This window comes from Grammomys surdaster, unplaced genomic scaffold, assembly GCF_004785775.1.
Source record: "Grammomys surdaster isolate TR1022 unplaced genomic scaffold, NIH_TR_1.0 126531, whole genome shotgun sequence".
Classification (NCBI taxonomy): domain Eukaryota; kingdom Metazoa; phylum Chordata; class Mammalia; order Rodentia; family Muridae; genus Grammomys; species Grammomys surdaster.
The window spans coordinates 16,980,426-16,987,773 of record NW_021621323.1 but is presented as its reverse complement, the minus strand read 5'-3'; positions in this window follow the sequence as shown (position 1 = coordinate 16,987,773).

Here is a 7,348-nt window from a genome sequence, read left to right as displayed (position 1 = left end):
TCTTGTTTGGGTTATCATAATGTCCCCATATCTGTCTGCACTGTTGAAGAAGACATACGTTCTTATTCTCTGAGTTTCCATAAGTGACTGTCTCCTGAGCCAAGCAACTGCCATCTTGGGGCATCCAGCTGTTGTCCCCCCAACTTTGAAAGGTTCATCCCAACTGGGTGTTGTCACGTGTGCCCCCATAGAGAGGGGCAGAAAGGCATGAGACCCTTACCAGATGTTCCCTCCCACCTGACACCACTGCATGTGACCTGGGGAAGGCAATGGGATAGATAGAGGTCCAGGAATCTAGAGCTGGGCTCGATCTGTGCAACTAGAGGATAACTCTCATCCCTGTTTGCTAACTTTTCCCAGGCATGGCTGACTGGGGAGGGGCGTCCACACTCCCTGTATGTAACCCCACACCTAGGCTCTATGAGAAAGCCCAGTAAATTCACTGGACTCTGATGAACTCTTGCCATGGTTTATAGTTGGAACCTGGGAAGAGGGGTAGATACTGTTTTCCACTCTCCCTCTGGGGATGAATTTCAGTAACATAAATATTTAAATTTTTGTGATTCTTCTAATGTAATCACAACATAACCTGCCAATTTGGATATGTGAATTTATTTAATGCATTTTAAAATACAACTTTCTATTTTGTTCTAGGTCTCTTTGTTTTCATGTCTTGTTTGTCTGTTTGTTTGTTTGTTTTTGAGACAGGGTTTCTCTGTGTAACCCTGACTGTCCTGGAATTCACTCTATAGACCAGGCTGGCCTACAACTCAGAAATCCACCTGCCTTTGCCTCCCAAGTGCGGGGATTAAAGGTGTGCGCCACCACTGCTGGGTATTGTTCTCATGTCTTTTTAACTTCAAATTTTAAAATAAGTAATTGGCGATTTATTTGTAAGGTTGTGTTCTGTGATGTACACAACTCTCTGTATGTTCAAAAACCCACATCCTTTTATTTCTATAGTTTTAGAATCTTTTTAAAAATATAGTAACAATGTTTTTAAAAAACTTTTGTGTGTATGGTTGCTTTGCCTACATGTATGTCTGTGTGCCATATATGTGCAGTGTCCTCAGTGGCCAGAAGAGGGCGTCAGATCCCCTGAGACTGGAGTTACAGAGGGTCGTGAGCTGCCCTAAGGTCCTCCTGATCACTGAGCCATCTCTCCTGCCCCGGTGGTTACTTCTTTAACTCATAAATTACATGGGTTTGTATTTTGATATTCCAAACCCAATTTTACCTTTTGAATTCTCATGGTTTTTTGACTTCGAATTTTGAAATAACTAGACTTATTGGCAATTTATTTGTACTGTTTTGTTACATATGCAAATCTCTGTCAGCCTAACACCCCACAGTCTTGATTTTTATCATTTCAGGATCATTTTAGAAAAAGTTGTAGATCATGTAGTACTGCCTCCTTAATATTTTGGTGCTTTTTCTCTGGCAAAGATAGATGTCTCAGAAAGCCACACCACAATCATCAAACTAAAGAAATGAGTGTGAGATTGACCAGCATTACTGTCTAACTTGCTGGCTCCAGTCAAACAGCAACTAACCCAGAAATGTCCATGGTGAGACACATAGCTGCACCGTGCTGGTCCATCCAGAATCACGTGATATACTTATTTTTCATGATGTTTAGGTTCCTTAGATATGAAGCTTCTCTCTCTCTCTCTCTCTCTCTCTCTCTCTCTCTCTCTCTCTCTCCCTCTCCCTCTCCCTCTCCCTCTCCCTCTCCCTCTCCCTCTCTCTCTCTCTTTCTCTCCCTCTCTCTTTCTCCTTCCCTCCCTTCTTCCCTCTCTTTCTTCCCCTTGGATTAAATGAGATAATATGCATCCAGTTTATTCATCGCTAGCAGTGATAAATTAGAAATTATTTTGTAAAAAGTCCTCAGTTTGGTTTTCTCTAATGCTTTCTCATGCCTTGTAGTTTTCTAAACAAAGCAACATAAATCAGCAATATGATGTAAGGACCACTGTGGTCTCCTCGGAGCATTGCACCAAGACCTATCTGATGTCAGTTTTGGTTCTTTCTCTTTTACAGAGTCTTATGTATACCAGGCTAGCCTGAAACCTGCTGTTTAACCAGTGATCCATGACGGTGCACAAGGTCACACCCAGGGTTCCATGGTGCTCAGGACAGAGCCCAGGGCTGCATGTGTCCCAGGAAAGTATTCTTCCAACAGAGCTATTTTTTCCAGTCCAATCAGTTTGGTTTTATCTGAGGTTATCAACTTTGAAACATGGTTAGGATGGTATGTTTCAGTTTGTCTACTTTAAAGTAAATCACAAGCCTGTTATCATTAACCACTAAGTAATTTAAAATTATCTGAAACAGTAAACATCCCATTATTCACCAACTTTAACCTCTAGTTTTTGCATTTTTAATTATTCTAGTCTATGTCAATCCTTTCTCTAAATGTTGCTAATTGCCACCACTTGATAGACTGTGGCTTTTTGCCTGACAAAGAACTGGTGTCCCTATGGACTCTACCATCGCTTGTTCATTGGATCCTGTACTTCTGGCCCTATCTTCTGGTTCCCTTGCTGCCTCAGAAATGTCCTCCACTTTCCCAGACATTGGAGCTGCTTGAAGCATCTTTCAGTGGGTGAGCTGAAGCTTTGCTAGCACTAATAGGCACATGACCATTGTCTGATCTAGTTGTTCTTAGCTTCTCTGGGAAACTGAAGTTGGACCTTACATACTCCTGAAAAAGTACCTCACAGGTCAAAGTACCTCACAGGTGGTCAGTGAAGTCTGCTGAAACTGACTCAGCATCTGCCTACACTGCCCCATTATTACTTGCTCTTTGATGGGGCTGGTCAGTTTTTTCAAGGAGTCCTGGTTTCTCTTGGTGGGGAATGATTTCTAGAAAACTAAATCTGGTCAGATGTGGTAGGTAGTATATGCTTTTAGTCCCAGCACTTTGGAGATGGAGACAGTAACTCTGCTAGTTTGAGGCTAGCCTGGTCTACATAGTGAAAGCCTGTCTCAAAAATGAAAAAACAAAACAGGCAAATAAAAACAAAATAAAGCTTAAGTCTAGGCACAAGATGTGTCCATTACTGAGATTTTCTTACTTCTTGGGCCTCCCAGGGACTGAGATGGGAAGCGTGTGTGTGTGTGTGTGTGTGTGTGTGTGTGTGTGTGTTTTTACAGGAATGCCTACAACCACATGCACTGGCACATTTTTTCCCCAATACTTTGGTTGACTCTGACAACGATCTCTTCCTTGACAGTATTTTAACCACTCCAAGATTGGAGGACCCTTTGATATCCTTTACTAGGCCTTGTATTGGTCATTTAAAAAGTTGTGATTCCGAATTTTCATTCTTTCTACATTCATTATCTAATAATTTCTTTTGGTTTGTTTGCTGGGTAGGCTGGTGCACATCTTTAATGCCAGCACTTTGGGAAACAGATGCAGGCCAATCTCTGAGTTTGAAGTCAGGCTTGTCTTTGTAAAGGGTTCCAGGCCAGCTACAGCTGTATAGTAAAACCCTGTCTCTATGCAAAAACAAAAGTGATTTCTCCCCATTCCTCTTCCCTTTTAGTAGTTTTGTAAATATGAGGACTATTTTTACATTTTGAGCATATCAGCACAAAGAGGGATTATACATGAGCCCCCGCTCCAGTGTCTCTCACTTCTTTAGATAAACATAAACACACAGTGGCAGGAATGTTATAAATCATACAGGAGAACTCAGAAGAACTGGAAGCCTACTTGTGCTGCCATGACATTAGCTTCTGAACTAATTTCCCACAAATCCTGGTGGTGGGGAATACACGTTCCACTCACAGGCTGTAGTGTTGTTTACCAATATGCTTCCAGCAGAAGAGATATCTAAGGGGACCCTTAATTTGGCATAGCAAGTGCTATCTATTTTTGCATCAGCATCCTGACACTAGACACAATGATGTATTTTGAAAAGAATGTACAGGTCATGACCACTGTGGCTGTCTGAGAAAGACATCAGCTATATTTTACAAGAATAACCCAGAAGCTGATCATATTTTCCATGCTTTCCTCTACAGATGTCTCTCTCTCTTTTTAAAAAGAGGACCATAGACTCAACTATATTTCATCACTCATCAAAGACATCAGACCAAGCCCAGGGTCTGAGACTCAGAGCTCTTGCATTTTGCTTTTTCTTTGTCTCCACTCCAGTAGTCACACTGAAATTACATTCCTGTGTGACAAAAGCAGCAATGGTGTGACCACCAAGGCCTGCTCATAGCGCCCACAGGCATAATGGAGGTGCTGTACATGACGAGAAATAGTCCCGCCTCTCAGTGAAAGGCATGCCACTCAACCCCACTAAAACCCCTGTATCCTCCTGTTAGACATCTACCTTGCAGAGACTGCAGATTGGTTTTAAAAGATTAAATGCACTAGTCCATTTGTCGGAGCTGAGGGTTGAGCCAGTGAGGGGCACTTATTACTCAAATGTCATAAAATGAAGACCACACTTTTAAGCCACGTGTCAACAGACTGTCGCTTTAGGAGTTCTCAGTTAATTTTTATTTTTATATTTATGGTCTTCCTGCCTCACCAAAAAGACAAAATGGAAGTGATTTCTTATCATTGTATTTGCTAGTCTTCTTAACTTTGGGGAGACGTAGTTTGGCTTGAACAATTGCACATTTGTGTACACTTCTGTTGCCTTTCCCCACTGTGGTATTAGAACTCAAACACATGGGTTTGTTGTTTGGTTTTGATATGTGTGGTTTGTGCCTTTTTTTAAAAAAAAAATTCCGGTTTATTGAGATTCTTAACAAAATTTCTCCTTGTGCCTCATTGTCAGGCTAACCAAACCCCACCAACACAGCGACTGAAATCCAGCAAGCAGATTCGAGATAACTCAAAGAGACACATTGCCATTCCTCAGAGTGCCTATGACGAGGATTCTTCTCAGCTGCGATGTCAACAGACAATGTGACTGGAATGTCACTGTGGTTAAAAAAAAAAAAAAGACAACAAAGACGTTGTATGAGATTACCAAAGAATTCATTAGAACATACTTTTAATATGTAGCTGCATTTTTTATGTTTTATGGAAAACATGACATTAAAAAAAATATATCTTGCCGGGCAGTGGTGGCACAGGCCTTTAATTCTAGCACTTGGGAGGCAGAGGCAGGAGGATTTCTGAGTTCAAGGCTAGCCTGGTCTACAGAGTGAGTTCCAGGACAGCCAGGGCTACACAGAGAAACCCTGTCTCGAAAAAACAAACAAACAAACAAACAAAAAACCCACAAAAAACAAACAAACAAAAAAATATCTTATAGTCACACTATACATGTTTTACAACTTAAATGTCAGTGGTTTTCTACTGAATTGATAGTATAAATGTTAGGTGTGTGTTTCATTTCATAGAAACTCCAGGCTGTCCACTCTGTAGACAAAATACCAATCAATTTTTATTAAGCTTTTCGTGTTACTTTACGTCAACCTATTTTAATGATTTCAGAACATTGTGAGCAGAGTAGAGAAAGTTAAACAACAAGGAATATAAGTAATTTCACCATTTTTCTGTAGTATGATCAGTATTAACAGTGACAATGTTGATACAGTGGCACAGAAACAAAAAGCAATTCTTCTTGCAATAATTTAGCGAATAAAGACAGGCACAGAGGTTCAGTGTGTCAGTGGAACTTGGGGCAACCTCCATGCTGCAGGGAGCTGTGTTGTGTCTTCTCTTCAACCCACAAAGAAAGATAAGAAGTAGATCCTTTGATTCCCTCATACCATCCCCCAACCTTTTATTCCGTCGTTAAAGAGAAAGTTTCAAAGGTGGCACGTCCATCATACAAGCAACAGCTTTCCAAAGAGGAATTTTAATAATGATGGATCATGTGTGCAGAAGAGGAAAATAGAAACCAGGAAGGGAGAACCCCTTTAGGCTGAGTAAGTTGTTTAGGAAAGTTATCTTGCCACGGGTGTGGGAAAAGGCAGAGGGAACATTGCTTTGGGTGGGGCTGGTATTCAAAAGAGGAAGCACAGAGATCCAACGTGGTACCAAAGCCCCACAGCAAATCAAAAGCAGCAAGTGGATGAATTCAGTTAGTTTGTTCCTCCCAAAGGGCTTGGTCAAGTGGATTCAGTAGCAAGTCCTGCAAGACTATTAGAGAAAACTGCTGGCCACACACAGGAAAAGCTGCTCAGGCAGGCTGCTCTTTCCACCAGCACCTGGTTCAACTTGTTATATCTTCACTTCCTTCCTGGTCTAGAATTTAACCTTCTCTCCCATTCTCTTGGGTGTCAGACCAAAAGGGTTGTTATCTTAAGCCAATGCTAAGGCTTTGGGAGATAGGGAGGAGGTCCAGTGGCTGTGTCAGTCTCTCTCAAAGGAACTTATCGAATTACTGATACTACTTTAAAACATAAAGCACTTGACAGATAATAGAATCAGGTGAAGAAGAAACCTCTAAGATGGACTCTGTCCTCCTACCATACCTTGCTAGATACAAATACCTGAAAACACCTGTCCTAGCAAAAAGTGTGACTGAGCTCTCATCTGGAGTGGCCGCCAAGACAGAAGAGGAGGCAGTCAAGGTGGAGAATATGGAAAAGCAAGAAATGTAGATCCAGTTTTGAACATTTATTTTACATAGAGTAAGGGTTAGCTTGGTGTCTGTTGACAGGCAAAACTTCTGTGGCCTGGTTGGGGTTTCTCACTGCCCTCAGCAGGCTGGTGGAGATCCAGGTGTTACAATGTTGTCCCCCCTAAAACTCACTTTCTGGTACAGAGTGGTATTACTCTTCACACTTCTGAGCCAAGCTTTGGGGCTACTGACCTAACTTTTTGCATGCCAACAGGATAGCTTCTCAGAACTGACCGGTTTCACAGTCAGTTGGTTCTAACTTAAATTCTAGAGTAATCTTTAGGGGCCAGAGCTGGTAAGTTGTTGTAGTAATTATTTGAATCGGCCTCTGGTCAAGCCGACTATCTAAGCTGCAGCAGTTCTGCCTAGCTCAGCCGCCATGTTTCTCGACTGGAGGCCACGTGCCCGCTGCAGCTAGAACCAGCCCACCAGAAACATCAGCCCTGCCACTCACAAGATGCCAGGGTGGGAGATGGCTCTGCCAATCTCTCATGCTGTCTCCACAAGGCTGGGCATAACCCAGACCATCCCACCATCCCACCATCCCACCATCCCACCATCCACGAGGGCCCTGTAGAAAGATGAGACTCTAATGCTTAAAGATAAATCAAGGCTTATATATTTGGTAATGATCAGTAGATACCCATACAATCAGAAGTGTAACCCAATACCCAACCTAGATATACCAACTACCTTTGACTGATACAGACCCGTGAACATCCACCTCCCTCTCCTCTCCTCCCCTC